Source organism: Artemia franciscana, chromosome 21, assembly GCF_032884065.1.
Source record: "Artemia franciscana chromosome 21, ASM3288406v1, whole genome shotgun sequence".
Taxonomy (NCBI): domain Eukaryota; kingdom Metazoa; phylum Arthropoda; class Branchiopoda; order Anostraca; family Artemiidae; genus Artemia; species Artemia franciscana.
In genome coordinates, this window is record NC_088883.1 from 4,201,302 (window position 1) to 4,218,010 (window position 16,709).

The following is a 16,709-nucleotide window of genomic DNA, read 5'->3' on the forward strand; positions in this document are numbered from 1 at the left end:
CTTACAAGCCAGGTTGCATCGTGCTATTCATGGTCATTAACAGTTAACGTAAAAGGGGGGCAGATGTTGATTAATGCCTAAGCCAATAGACGACGGATGTTATTTTATCCTTCTGCTAGAATAGTGAAAGGCGCATTCAAATAGCAAATTAGTAACACCTGCGTCTTGATGAAGTTTAAAGTGTCCGGACCGGGATTCGAAGGGTTAGGGCCGACTTTAAACCTGAAATCCCCTCACTACTCACCTAGTGGATATTCTGCAAATGTACTCTTATAGGACCGTAGGAGTTCTACGGACCATTTTTGGATTGATTGTTGGATATGCAGCTTTGGTCGAGTACAATCATTTAATGCCTGCATGTTTGTGCATTTAAGAATGATCCTACCCATCTAGGATCATCACAAATTTTTAAATAATTTTGCTTTGTTGCTGTAAAAAATTGTATCGATCATGAAATCAGTTTATTAGCTCTTACCTACATGTATCATCCCCGGGTAGTTCGTCCGCTCCCCATTTTAGATGCTGTGCCCACCATTCTGCAAGTGTACTTTTATAGGACCACGGGAGAAAAATATGCCGTTTTGAAATTAGGCGTGCCACTTTGGTTTTGGGTTCAACTATTTACTGCATGCATGTTTACACATTTAAGAATGATACTACCTATTTAATAGCAGTTGTTTACCGGAACCATATTAAGACAGAACAGGAATTAGTGGTTTTTATTGCACAATTAAGGAAGTAACTAATTAACGGCTTGATTGAATATGCCAAGCATTATCTGTGCCGAATGTTCTAAAAGTAGATGTGTCCCGACAGAAGTGCATGCGATGCAACCGCAGCGAACATCAATTTTACTTTCTTAAATGTCGATGTCGCCGTTTGAATTTCACCATGCTATTTGACAAAAATAAGTGGGTAAGGGGTGATCAAGCCTCTCTTTAAATAGCTAATTAATTAATTAGTTTATTTTAAATTAATAATTAAATAATCGCTATTAAACAAATTGACATGAATTAATATCAACCGCATTAAAGAAGGAATATTGTAAATATTAAAGACAGTGATTATTTAAAAACGATTCACCTAGTGGAGGGGGGTTTGTATCTACCCCCAACCCCACATACATACAAACTAAGAATTGAAAAGATATGTGCTTAAAAATACAAACATTTCTGCTATTAAAAGAGAAATAAAGGATGAAATCACAGTTATATCATGATCTACAAAATGGTTTTCGCTCTCCCCCTGCCTTCCCACATGGCTCTGGGGGGGATTAGCAAGCATGAGGCTGTAGTAGTCCTAATGTAGTTTCAAATGAAAATAGTTTACTGGCCGTTTTTTTTTTTCTGACCACAGAAGACAACCTGGGCCTTGCAAGTCTAAAATTAAATCGTAATTTTTAACATTGTTTTTCTAGTCAAGAACCTCTATTAAAGCTATCAGAAAAAATTGTGGTAGAATTTAGAATTTCCTGTCAATAATAAACATAAAAATTTTTCTCAGAAAATATTAGAAGAAATTTGCTTATAGCTATAATCCACGAGCTGTGGTTTGCTTCAAAATGGAATTCCATCTTCTTTTCAAATTACTTGTCTTATCTGACGCCAATTGTGGGTAGATCTTCTTCTACGTCGTCTACAAAACGTAGCTCTACCCACTCACTATCATATGTTCCTTATTAATTTATTACATATTCGTTCTTCTGTGGAATTCGCATCCTTTAGTGGCATCAAATCAATTCTAATGGTCTTGATTTTGATTTTATGGGGGTTTTAATATCCTGTGTCATCAAGCTCCGTTTTAATTCTTGCTGCTAATGCCTGTTTTCGGAATAAGGTAGAATTTCAGGGATATACGATAGAATTTGTTTTAGGGGGAATAATTTCAAGGCAAAATAAAACAGGCAACAATATGAAAGATATTTATTAAAAATCTCTAGCTTTCGGGGAAGCAGGAGTTTGAAGTTCCCTGTGAATGGGCAATATAATGCTATCTGATTCTCTGATTTCATAAGTACTCTTTTTTTATGTATTCACGGGGGGGGGGGAGGTGATTGCACAAAATTGAAAAGCTTACCAAAATTTGTTTCTTTTTTAATGTTTTCGATCGTTAAGAAAACAATAGAATATCTGTGTATATTAAATATACGATATTTAATATCCCCGTAACATTTAAAGTAAATTTCCAAAGTTGTTGGTTTAATCTAATGTAATTTGTTGGCACAAACACTGCTTGTCATACAATTATTGAAAGTATTTAGTGGTAAGAGTGTGCATTTCAAAGAATTAATGTCTTAAATATTTGTGTTGATTCAAGGAAGAAAAGGGTACAAGGAAGAAAAGGGTGAGTATTTTGATAGTGCATATTGAATCGATTTTTTATAGTATCGTCTCTTCTTTGAAGTTAGTGATAAATTTTTCTCCGGAAAGTAGTTTCAAAATTTACGAACTGACAATTTTTTTTTAAATCGATACTCAAATTTTCTATTTTTAAGAAGTTTTCAGCCTTTTTTGGATTTATTTTGTTATTACTAAACCTTATTTTAAAGCTAAAAAACGAATAAAGTTACTTTTAAACTAATTCCTTTTTTGACCGGGCCTAGAAGCGTTCTAAAAATTTCAAATGTTTAAAACTTGATGTATGTGAAAATACAAGGGTGTAATGCTTTGATCAATAAGGTGGCATACCAACCAGACTTTCGCTTCAGGCAAAGTTTATTGTTTTTATGACTGTTGGTTTTAACCAAGTGACATATATCAATCGCAAATTCTGTCGGTCTGTCTGTCGGTCCCGGTTTTGCTACTTTAGGCACTTCCAGGTAAGCCAGGACGATGAAATTTGGCTGGCGTATCTGGGACCGTACCAGATTAAATTAGAAATAGTCATTTTCTCGACTTGACCATCTGGGGGGAGTGGGGGGGTCGGTTAATTCGGAAAAAAATAGAAAAAATGAAGTATTTTCAACTTACGAACGGTTGACCAGATCTTAATTAAATTTGATGTTTGGAAGGATATCGTGTCTCAGAGCTCTTATTTTAAATCTCGACCGGATCTGGTGACATTTGGGGGTTGGGGGGTTGGGAGGGGGAAACCTAAAATCTTGGAAAACACTTAGAGAGGAGGGATCGGGATGAAACTTGGTGGGAAAAATAAGCACAAGTCCTAGATACATGATTGACATAACCGGAACGGATCCGCTCTCTTTGGGGCAGTTGGGGGGGGGGTTAATTCTGAAAAATAAAAAAGTGAGGTATTTTTAACTTACGAACGGGTGGTCGGATCTCAATGAAATTTGATATTTAGAAAGATATCGTGTCTCAAAACTTTTATTTTAAATCCCGACTGGATCTGGTGACATTGGGGGGAGTTTGGTGGGAACCTAAAATCATGGAAAACGCTTAGAGTAGAGGGATCAGGATGAAACTTGGTGGGAAAAATAAGCAGAAGTCTTAGATACGTGATTGACATAATTGGAACGGATCCGATCTATTGGGGGGGGGGGGGGTTAATTCTGAAAAATTAGAAAAAAGGAGGTATTTTTAACTTACGAGTGGGTGATCGGATCTTAATGAATTTTGATATTCAAAAGGACATCGTGACTCAGAGCTCTTATTTTAAGTCCCGACGGCATTAAGTCTCTGATTTTGCTTTTAAATCAATTTATTAAGATCAATTATTAAGAATTTAGTTAGAGCTCATACCATATGAGCTCTTGGCTCTTAGCTCTTCTTGCCTCATCACAAGTGCCATATGAGCTCTTAGCTCTTTTTATTATATTAATATCTTTTCTGAATAAAAAATGATTTGACGACCAGGTCAATGGACTCAGGAAAGTAATAAAAACAATGTAATCACAGCTCTTCTGGACCGTGAAATAACATATTTTTTATGTCTCTCACAGGTCTTCTGGACCGTGAAATAACATATTTTTTATGTCTCTGATATCTGTCTAGTGTCTGCAAATTCCTATCTTTTAAGCATGGAGATGAACTTTGAAAAACTTTCTTAAACGGTCAAGTTATCAGACACCATTTTGTTTATGTTTGGATGGGAAGGGAAAATTTGGGCTGGTGAGACAATTCTTCTCGTGACAAATCCATAAAGCCATATGTGACAAAATAAGCTGTTCGCAAAATTTTGGTTTAAACCCACTATGGGTTTTAGACCCCACTTGGTTTAAACTAACTAGGTCTATTAAGATACGTTGAGCTGGATCAGACACGTTTTACGGGTATTAAATATTGTGCTTTGTGGCAATCCATCTGGGACCAAATGAAAAGCACATCGTTCCCAAATGGGAGGGGAAAAGGTTACCAGGAAAGGTTTAAAGTAAACTGGATCTTCGTAAGAGGGAGTAAAGAATGGGTTTTTGATTAGACTGTTTTGGAGGAGGAGATTGCATTGCTGTTTTGGCCTTTGGGCGCCTATTGCTGCAGTGAGCTGTTTGTAGAAGTAGTTGTAGATACATAAAAATTCTTATTATTATACAAGTGAAGCAAACTTTTATGTTTTTTTACACATTTCTGAGGAATTTGTTACCCTTGGGAAGGGGGGGGGGTATTAAGACTCATCTTAGAATTGGTAAAACAAAGTAATCACATGCTAGAATGAAATAATATATTTTACGTTTCTAAAAGTCACTCTGTGAATGCAAATGCTTATGGTTTGAGCATGGAGACGAAGCATAAATAATAATAAAAAAAAAAGAAAAAAAGAATCTGAAACGACCGAATAATCACTCATCACTTTCTTTAAATCAGGATGATGAGGGGCGAGAACAGCTTTTCCCAGGGTTTACCCATTACAAGCCTAATTTAATGCATTAAAATAAAATTGTGATTTTTTTTAGATTTTTTTATATATTTTTTCACCGTTCGAGGGAGTAGACAAGCCTCATCTCATCGAATCAAAAAAAAAAAAAAAAAAAAAAAAAAAATCATCTCTGTTAGACATTGGAACTGCGAATTTGTAATATCTCTGAGGCTCGCTTTGAATCATGGCGACGAAACTTGAACTTGAACGGTCAAACCATCCTTAAATGGTTGATAAGACCGTTAAACGGTTGTAAACGCTCTTTGAAACTGCCGAGCAATCTGACGGCATTACTTCAGTTTCTATTTGGATGGTTCGGTTTCTTTTCCAGGGTGGACCCATAAAGTGCCTAATTTTATACAATTTAAGTAGACACTTCGTGTATCTAAATGTTTGTCCTTGGAAAGATTGTTTCTTTGGCAGGCTGGCTTGGCCTCTGGCAGAATGCCCAAAACCATGATTTTTGGCTTCCTATTATCCTTCAATGGTAAGACGCAACCTACTCCTATTTAGCTTTATTTCAATATAGTCCCAGAAAGTGGGATCTTGGTGTGAGACTAATTTTCGGTAGTACTAGTATTTCAAAATGCACTCATGAACCACCTCCACACTCAAGTAGTCGTAATGCGCTAGCACAAAACAATCATGGATACCTTTACCGATACATAAGTGATGGACCAAAATGAAACACAGCAATAAATCTTTCAGAATTTTTGTTGCTATTACTTTTTTTGGAGTTGGCCAAATTGACCCCTGAGGGGTTTCCGATGTAAGTGTGCATCACTTTCTTCGGTTTATAAACCCTGGTTTCATTTCTCTTTATGCTGAAATTAAGAAAGTATGTGATGGTGGCATGGATAACAGGAATTTTTATGGCACTTGGTATTAACCAAGTGACATATAGCAATCGCAAATTCTGTCGGTCTGTCGGTCCCGGTTTTGCTACTTTAGGCACTTCCAGGTAAGCTAGGACGATGAAATTTGGCAGGCGTATCAGGGACCGGACCAGATTAAATTAGAAATAGTCGTTTTCCCGATTTGACCATCTGGGGGGGGGGGAGTGGGGGCCCGTTAATTCGGAAAAATAGAAAAAATGAAGTATTTTTAACTTACGAACGGTTGATCAGATCTCAGTGAAATTTGATGTTTGGAAGGATATCGTGTCTCAGAGCTCTTATTTTAAATCCCGACCGGATCTGGTGACATTGGGGGGAGTTGAGAGGGGAAACCTAAAATCTTGGAAAACACTTAGAGTGGAGGGATCGAGATGAAACTTGGTGGGAAAAATAAGCACAAGCCTAGATACATGATTGAAATAACCGGAACGGATCCGCTCTCTTTGGGGTAGTTGGGGGGGGGGGGTAATACTGAAAAATTAGAAAAAAATGAGGTATTTTTAACTTACGAACGGGTGATCGGATCTCAAAGAAATTCGATATTTAGAAGGATATCGTGTCTCAGAGCTCTTATTTTAAATCCCGAACAGATCTGGTGTCATTGGGGGGAGGGATGGGAGGGGGAAACCTAAAACTTGGAAAATACTTAGAGTGGAGGGATCGGGATGAAACTTGGTGGGAAAAATAAGCACAAGTCCTAGATACATGATTGACATAACCGGAACGGATTTACTCTCTTTGGGGTAGTTGGGGGGGGGGTTAATTCTGAAAAATTAGAAAAAATGAGGTATTTTTAACTTACGAACGGGTTATCGGATCTCAAAGAAATTTGATACTTAGAAGGATATCGTGTCTCAGAGCTCTTATTTTAAATCCTGACCGGATCTGGTTACACGGGGAGGGGAGTTGGGAGGGGGAAACCTAAAACGTGGAAAACACTTAGAGTGGAGGGATCGGGATGAAACTTGGTTGGGAATATAAGCACAAGTCCTAGATACATGATTAACATAACCGGAACGGATCCGCTCTCTTTGGGGTAGTTGGGGGGGGGGGGTAATTCTGAAAATTAGAAAAAATGAGGTATTTTTAACTTACGAACGGGTGATCGGATCTCAATGAAATTTGATATTTAGAAGGAAATCGTGTCTCAGAGCTCTTATTTTAAATCCCGAACAGATCTGGTGGCAATGGGGGGGGGGAGTTGGGAGAGGGAAACCTAAAACTTGGAAAACACTTCCAAAAATAAGAAACACTTCGAAAAATAAGCAGAAGTCTTAGATACTTGATTTATATAATTGGAACGGATCCGCTCTATCGGGGGGGGGGGGGGGTAATTCTGAAAAATTAGAAAAAATGACGTATTTTTAACTTACGAAGGAGTTATCGGATCTTCATGAAACTTCGTACTTAGAATGTTTTTGTGACTCAGATCTCTTATTTTAAATCTCAACCGGATCCAGCGTAATTTGGGGGAAAGTTGAGGGGAACCGGAAATCTTAGAAAATACTTAAAGCGGTGAGATAAGGATGAAAATGGATGGGAAGAATAAAAACCTGTCTAAGACACGTGACTGACATAATCGGACCGGATCTGCTCTCTTTGGTGGAGTTGGGAGGTGGGGGGGGGGGTAATTTTGAAAATTGAGGTATTTGTAACTTACGTAAGGGTGACCAGGTCTTAATGAAATTTGATATTTGGAAGGGTCTTGCGCTTTAAAGCTCTAGTTTTAAATTCAGACCAGATCCTGTGACATTGGGGGAGTTGGAGGGGAAAACCGGAATTCTTGGAAAACGTGAAAATTGGGGTATTTTTTTTACGAATAGGTAATCGGATCTTAATGAAATTTGATATTTAGAAGGAATTCATGTCTCAGAGCTCTTATTTCAAATCCCGACCAGATCTTTTGACATTGGAGGGAGTTGGATTGGTAAATCTTGGAAAACACTTGGAGTAGAGGAATCGGGATGAAGCTTGGTGGATAGAATAAGTAGATGTCCTTGATACGTGATTGACGGAACCGTACTGGATTCGCTCTCTTTAGGGGAGTTGGGGGGAGGGGTTCCGTGATTTGGCGAGTTTCGTGCTTCTGGGCGTGTTAGGACGATGAAATCTGGTAGGCGTGTCAGGGAGCTGTGCAAATTGACTTGATAAAGTCGTTTTTCCAAATTCGACCATCTGGGGGGCTAAAGGGAGAGGAAAAATTAGTTAAAATTAGGTATTTATAACATAGGAGTGGGTGATCGGATCTTAATGAATTTTGATATTTAGAAGGACATCGTGACTCGAGAGCTTTATTTTAAATCCTGATCGGCATTAAGCCTCTTATTTTCCTTTTAAATCAATCTATTGATTCTTAGAATTTTGTTAGAGCTCATACCATATGATCTCTTGGCTCTTAGCTCTTCTTGCCTCGTCACAAGTGCCATACGAGCTCTTAGCTCTTGTTTTCTTTAGGAGAAAATATTTGTGATGGGTGTGAATTCTATTTTTGCACAATATATGGACATGTTGAGGATGATTTAATTCATTTGTTTGTTTTGTTAGGAGCTAATCAAATTGAGGGGGGATTGATTGGAAAGAAAGGGATTGATAGATTTTATATTTTTCATAATCTTGTGATAAAGAAGTTGTGAAGGTTGATTGGTTTGAGTATAGCACTAAGGAACACTTTCCAATAATTTATTTGTTTAGTTTGGAAACAGGGAGGATTTTTGTTTTAAATCTTTACACATTGAAGAAATTATTATTTGAAACGTGGCATACACAGATTTTTATTGCTAATAAATATCATATTGCGTCACTGGAATACTTTCTTATGATCTGGTTTCTTCAGATATCGAGTTCTCAACAAAAAACGGTTTACTAGTTTGAAACACATCTCACAGAAATGTCTTCAGATGTTGCAACGAAATTTTCTCCAGGCTTGTGTAATTACAATGAAAACCCTTTATATCTAGAAGTGAAATCTTGTTTCGTATACAGATAATAAAAAAAAATGCGTAAGATAATGATTAATTATACTTTTTGTAGTGATGTAATTAGCTTTAATAATAGTACATGTATGATTTATTAAGAAATAGTTTCAGGTTTTGTTTCTTTACTTTTGTATTATAATCCATGACTATAACGGATTTTCAACACAACACTGCTATCATGGTTTTCGGCAAGAATCAAAGTTCACAAGTTCGTGGGGTCATAAAAGCTTTTTCTTATTATATTATCTATTATTGCTATTCTTTTTCCACCGTTGATACCAATAGCTACATCAAAAGAATCGAATTTCAATGCTGATTTTAAATATAAATGTTTCATCAAGTTTAATCTTACCCATCAAAAGGTACGGGCCTGAGAAAATTTGCCTTATTTTAGAAAATAGGGAGAAACAACCCCTAAAAGTCATAGAATCTTAACGAAAATCACACCATCAGGTTCAGAGTATCAGAGAACCCTATTGTAGAAGTTTCAAGCTCCTATCTACAAAAATGTGGAATTTTGTATTTTTTGCCAGAAGAACACGGATGCGTGTTCATTTGTTGTTTTTTTTTCAGGGGTGATTGTATCGACCCAGTGGTCCTAAAATCTTGCGAGAGGGCTCATTCTAACGGAAAAGAAAAGATTTAGTGCCCTTTTTAAGTGACCGAAAATTGGAGGGCACCTAGGCCCCCTCCCACGCTAATTATTTTCCCAAAGTCACCGGATCAAAATTCTGAGATATCCATTTTATTCAGTAGTCAAACAACCTTATAACTGTGTCTTTGGGGACGACTTACTTCCCCACAGTCCCCGTGGTAGGGGCCACAAGTTACAAACTTTGAGCAGTACTTACATACAGTAATGGTTATTTGGAAGTGTACAGACGTTTTCTGGGGATTTTTAGGTCGGGGGGGGGGGTTGAAAAGATGGGGATATGTTGGGAGAACTTTCCTTGGAGGAATTGGTCATGGGGGAAGAAAAGTTTTATGAAGGGAGCGCAGGATTTTCTAGCATTATAAAAAAAACAATGAAAAAACAAATATGAAAAAGTTTTTTCAACTGAAAGTAAGGAGAAGCATTAAAACTTAAAACGAACAGAAATTATTACGCATATGATTAGCTCACCTACTCCTAATACCTCACTCTTTACGCTAAAGCATTTTTAGTAATTTCAACTATTTATTCTACGGCTTTTGTGATTCAGGGGTTATGCTTAAGAAATTGGGACAAAGTTTAAGCTTTAGTGTAAAGAGCGAGGTACTTACGAGGGGTTGAACCCCTTTATATACTTAATAAAAACATGAGAATACAGAAGTTCTTTACGTAATCTAATTTGTAAGTTACGTGGTCTAATTTTGTAGTACTAGAATTGTTTGTAGTAAATTTTCTTCTTAATTTAAATTCTCAAAGGTGTTTTCTATAAGGTGTTGGATTGTGAGATGTTTCTTTGCATGCTAGGTTTTAGCTGAGAACAACAGAGCTTGTATATGTCATTTTTATCCTTTACTTTATAGTTCAAATTAAAGTAAAGTTGCAATGCACTGCAACTATTTATTAGTTGCATTAGTTAGTTAATTATTAGATAATCATGCTAGGTTTTGGTAGAGGACAACAGATAGGAGACTGCTCTACAGATAGGTAGAGTAGCTGCATAGGAGGCTTAGACCAAGTAGGACCCTGTCCCAGGGGGGTCCATAATAGAAACTGGGGCACCCTCTCCTGGGGGTCATGAATACAGGTGGAGGAGGAAGAGGGCCCCTCAAATGTACATTCAACAGGGCCCACTGCCGTGTTCACACGTCACATGTGTTACAAACCTTCTCCCAGTAATGGGTTAAATTGCATGGTGATGCAGAACACCATCGTGGGAGGATCCTCTATAGGAGGACAACTGCGGCAGGGCGTAAGATCCAGATTTATGGACAACGGCCTCTGTAAAGGGCTGCCTCGACCCTTTCGGGGTACCTGCAAGACTGGGAAACTTGTGGTCAATTTTTTCCACTTGAGGAGTGGCGCCCTTGAGGAAATTATAGCCTAGTAAACAACACAGCACTCGTACGGGATTCTGATTATTGGATATTTTTCTGGGCTTTGTTTGTTTTGATGGGTGTGTTCGGGCTGAAAACCTCTTCTTAGCTGATTTATCTACTATGGGTTGCCTCCTCTTAGTAGCATAATATTTGTAGGCATGAATATATAATGTGTCGGAGGTAATAGTTTTGGGACTGTCTGTGCAGGATTTCAACTATTGTTGATAGAAGAGCATCGCCAAGTGCTGAAAACCATGTTGTGACCAAGATGGGCCCAGGATTGCACAAAGCCTCAAACTTACTGGAGGTCCCAGGGACTTCGTGCTGTCCGGTTCTAAGCCGGCTTAAGCGTTTCGGTGTAGACTTGAGAAGATATATTGGTCCCCGTCCTGCAATAGTATCCAGGATCATCGCTTTTACCGAGGCCAAAATAATCTCAAAGATTTAAAGAACATGAAAATTGGAACTTGGAATGTTACGACGGTAAAAATGACTGTGGCATCGACATTTTGACGGACGAATTCAGACGGTTTGAACTGGATTTAAAAGAGTTTCAGAAACTCAAATCCCAGGGGTAGGAAACATGGAATTAGGTGACATAGAATTTGTTTACTCAGGCAAGAAGGATGGGGTACATAGACCGGGAGTAGGGCTCATGATGAATAAGGAAGTTGCGAAGTCTTGTTTAGGCTGGGAAGGTATTAATAATAGAATACTAATTGCTCATTTTATGACTAAAAAGTTCAGGGTATCAGTTATAGTAGTATATGCTCCCGTTGAACCAACTAATGGAGATACTAGTGACTAAGATGAATTTTACTTACAGCTGCATTAGCAAATAGACAGGGTACCAGGTAGAAATATGGTGCTTTTGCTAGGAGATTTTAATGCCCAGGTTGGTAGAAATAGGGATAGATGGTATCCTAGCCTAGGTAAATTCGGTGTAGGAAAAGAAAACAGTAATGGCTATAGGCTTTTGCAATTTTGTACGTATAACAACCTAGTTATAAACAATACGGTGTTCGGTCACAAAATGGCCCATAAGTTGACATAGTATTCACGTGATGCTAAGGCAGCAAACCATATTGATTATGTTATTGTAAACTGAAGACTAGCAGGATCAATACAATATACTAGGGTGTATAGGAGTGCTGTTATCGATGTTAAAAGTAAAGATCACCATCTAGTAGTGTCTAAGGCTAATTTAAAGCTGAAATTTCGGAAGGGTAACTACCTCCCGGAAAGTTATGATGTTGATAGACTCCAGGATGAAAATTTGAGAAAAAACTTCCAGGAACAGTTGAATACTAAACTTGAGAGTTTAAAATTTGACAATGTGGAAGATGGATGGAATAATTTCAGAAAAACAATTTGTGAAGTTGCTGATGTTAACTTAGGGAAGAGTGCTAAGACTGCAACTAGGAATATTAGTGAAAAAGCTTTAGGTTTAATAGAAAGTAGAAAGGGCTTGTATAAGAATTATCTAAGTGATAGGTCGTATGAAAACAAAAGGAATGTAAGGAAAGTGGAGAAAGCCTTAAAATATGAACTAAGGAGATGTGAAGTGGAGGCCATGGATAAAGTTGCTGAGGATCTGGAAGATGCGGCTAGACGGCATAATAGTAATATATTATACTGGCATGTTAATAAATTGAAAGGGAGTAGCTAATCTGGACTAGTCCAAGTTAAAGACAGAAATGGGGCCACAATTATTGATAAGGAAAAAGTTAAAGAAAGATGGGTGGAACATTTTGAAAATGTGCTAAACAGAGATACAGTTGTAGGAAAAGATATAGATGAAAATGAAAAAGTTTGTGGTAGCTTGGATGTAAAGGAAGATTTGTTTATTGAGGAAGAATTAGCGACAGTACTAAAAGGATTAAAAAATAATAAGGCTCCAGATGTTCTGATAGTATGATTAATGAGTTTCTTAAATATGGTGGCCCTGAGGTTAGGAATAAGCTACTGAAGATTATGAACATGATTTTTGAAAAAGGGGAAGTACCCAATGATTTTAGCAAAACCTTAATTAAACCACTGTATAAGAAAGGTGACAAGGGTGAGTGTCGTAATTATCGAGGCATTAGTCTGGTCTCTGTAGGTAGCAAAGTACTGAGTAATATGATACTTTTTAGACTGAGAGATGCTGTAGACAAAGTTTTAAGGGAAGAACAATGCGGTTTTAGAAAAGGTAGAGGATGTGTCGACCAAGTTTTCACTCTTAGGTTAATAATTGAGAAGTCCCTTCGCTGTCCAACACCTTTTGTCCTCAGTTTTATCGATTATGAGCAAGCTTTCGATTCTGTTGATAGAGGAGCGTTAACAAAGGTCTTATCGTTATATGGTATACCAGAAAAATACATTAAAGTGATTTGTGCTATTTACGAGAATAATACTGCTGCGGTTAAGGTAGGAAATGAGGTTAGCAACTGGTTTTGTGTTAAATCAGGAGTTAAGCAGGGTTGGTTTATATCCCCTTTATATGGATCATTTTGACCGACTTCGTCTTAAGGAGCACAGGAAAGGCAATTGGTTACCATGGAATCAAATGGGGAGGAAAAACGCTCCTGGACTTAGATTATGCTGATGATTTAAGCATATTAGATGAAAGTGTGAGCAAAATGAATGAAGTTTTAGAGGTTTTGTGAGTTCAGGGTGCTAAAATAGGCTTGAAAATTAATCTTAAGAAGATTAAGTCACTAAGGCTAGGAATAAGTGAAGATGAACAGGTGACATTAGGTAACGAAAAGATTGATCAGGTTGGGAGCTTCAGTTACCTTGGTAGTATTATTAGTAAAGATGGTGGGAGCAGTGAAGATGTTAAAAGTAGAATAGCTAAGGCTCAGGGTGTTTTTTCACAATTAAAAAAAGTTTGGAAGAATAGAAAGATAAGTCTGCAAACCAAGATTATAATATTGGAAGCTATAGTGATGACAGTGGTCAAATATGGCTCTGAAGCATGGGCGCTCCGAAAAGCAGATGAAAACTTACTATATGTTTTCCAGAGAAATTGTCTACAGATTGTTCTGGGTACCCGGCTGACTGACCGTATTTCAAACAGTAGGTTGTGCGAAAAATGTGGTTCAATCCCGCTTTCTAGGGCTATAATGAAAGAAAGGTTGAGATGGCTAGGCGACGTTCTACGGATGAAGGATGACAGATTACCGAAGATTGTCCTTTTCGGCCAACCGTCTGGGGCTACACGGAAAGCAGGTTGTCCTTGTCTGGTTGGGAGGATGTCATAAATAAAGATTTAAAGGAAATGGGAACTTCCTGGGAGGGTGTAAAGGAGGAGGATTTAAATAGATTAGGTTGGAGGAGGAGCGTGCGCAGCTGTGTTGGCCTCAGGCGGCTTGGTGCTGCAGTGAGTTATTAGTAGTACTACTAGTATATCTTTTATCAATAAAAAGATTCGTAAAAAACTAAAAGTTCTAGTTGCCTTTTTAAGTAACCTAAAAATCGGAGGGCAACTAGGCCTCCTCCCCCTCTCCTTTTCTTGTCATAATCATTCGATCAAGACTACGAGAAAGCCAATTAGCCAAAAAAATAAATATGCAAATTTCGTTTTAATTATTCACCTGCGGAGAGCCGAAATTAAAACATGCATTGATTCAAAAATGTTCAGAAATTAAATAAAAAAACACGTTTTTTTCTAATAGAAAGTAAGGAGCGACATTAAAATTAAAAACGAACAGAAATTACTTCGTAAATAAAAGGGGCTGCTTCCTCATCAACGCCCCGCTCTTTACGCTAGAGTTTTTTACTGTTTTGAAAAGTAGAGTTAAGAGAAAGAGTCAAACCTTAGCGTAAAGAGCGGGGCGTTGATGTGGAAGCGGCCCCTTTCATATACGAAGTAATTTCTGTTCGTTTTAAGTTTTAATGTCGCTCCTTACTTTCCGTTAAAAAAAAACTTGTTTTTTTTATATTTAATTGCTGGAAAATCCAAAAAGAAGTAAAGAACAACAACTAAACTTATGTTTCACATAAGTAAATGATAAATACCAGTGTGTGAGCTTTCAGAAACCAAAGGCACACACACACACACAGACATATATATATATATATATATATATATATATATATATATATATATATATATATATATATATATATATATATATATATATATTATATATATATATATAATATATATATGATATATATATGTATATATGATATAATATATATATATAATATACATGTATAATATATATATATATATATATATATATATATATATATATATAATATATATAATATATATAAATATATATATATATATATATATATATATATATATATATATATATATATATATATATATATATATATATATATATATATATATATATATATATATATATATATATATATATATATATATATATATATATATATATATATATATATATATATATGTATATATATATATATGTATATATATGTTATCATTGTTTTTTTTTTTTTTTTAGACGTAGTTGTGCTTTTTCTAATATCTGTCCTCTCTGTTCTGCCTGGCATCTAACCTTACAGGGACACTACTCTGTTACTTCATTTCAATTGAATCCCCCTCACTGACAGTCCCTATGTCTCTCATATTTCTAAAATGATTCAGTAGACCCCTTATAACGCACTTCGGTATCACAGTATAGATTTATACAGCAATGGGACTCCTTTTTTTTCTAACCAAAATTTTTTGGATATACTGAGTCTGAGCACGTCTTCTTCGCCCCTACTTTAGTATTATACAATATCGAATTGTTATGGATGGCCGATTGCATTTTTTTTAAAGATTTGAAAAGGTCTAACTTCACAGTTAGGAGCTAGGGAGGAGACGTTCCCCTTCATATAAAGAATAATCTGTTCAAATTGGTTTCAAATCCGTTCCTTGCTTTCATTTAAAAAGCTCTTTTTTATTTAGTTTCCAATTGTTTTTTAAATCATACCCAGGCCTAACCAAGATATTTGAGGTACCGGTCCCTTAAATCCCTGATTAATTGCTTTTAAAGTGTAAATCAGTAATTGTACGTTGATTAGAATCGTCCTACGTTTGAATTTGCAATATCGATTTTGGATAAAATTTGAATATACTTAAAAAATTGGGGGTGAGCAGTTTTGGCAAAAATATCTCTTTAATATTACTACTAAAGAATTTTGGTTGGATGAAAAGGGGTATTATGGTTAGTATGGATGGAAATTCTGTGAGCCTTTTGATTGTGTATATAACGGAAACCATCACAACCTCTACAAGAGGATTTTCTTATTGATAAATACATTGCGTACAATTATGTTAATACATTAAATTACTTCATACCAATAGAAAAAGAAAATAATACCATTTAAAATTGCTATAAATATAGCCTAAAATATAGTTATAAATACTTTTAAATCAATGAATGAATGAACGAATGAACCTTATTACCCGTTAAAGTATAAAAGACACAAAGCATGGGGTATTAAGTAATACAATCTTAACGAAAGTCACACCATCAGATTCAGCATATCAGAGAACCCTACTGCAGAAGTTTCAAGCTCCTATCTACAAACATGTGGAATTTCGCACTTTTTGCCAGAAGACAGATCACAGATGCGTGTTTATTTATTTATTTTGTTTTGTTTTTTTCCCAGGGGTGATCGTATCGACTTAATGGTCCTAGAATGTCGCGAGAGGGCTTGTTCTAACGGAAATTAAAAGTTCTAGTCCCCTTTTTAAGTGACCAAAAAATTGGAGGGCACCTAGGCCCCCTCCCACGCTCATTTTTTCCCCAAAGTCACCGGATTGAAATTCTGAGATAGCCCTTTTGTTCACTATAGTTGAAAAACCTAATAACTATGTCTTTGGGGACGACTTACTCCCCCAAAGTCCCCGTGGGAGGCGCTGCAAGTTACAAACTTTGACCGTTGTTTACATGTACTAATGGCTATTGGGAAGTGTAAAGACGTATTTATTCTACGGCCTTTGTGATTCAGGGGTCATTCTTAAGGAATTGGGACAAAA

The 16,709-nt window shown here is 36.5% G+C and overlaps 1 protein-coding gene across 12 annotated transcripts in view; it reads left to right on the top strand.

The window, feature by feature from the left end:
• LOC136040589 (coronin-2B-like) overlaps nucleotides 1–16,709 on the top strand; it is a 125,835-nt gene that overhangs the window by 47,218 nt on the left and 61,908 nt on the right. The window lies entirely within an intron of this gene.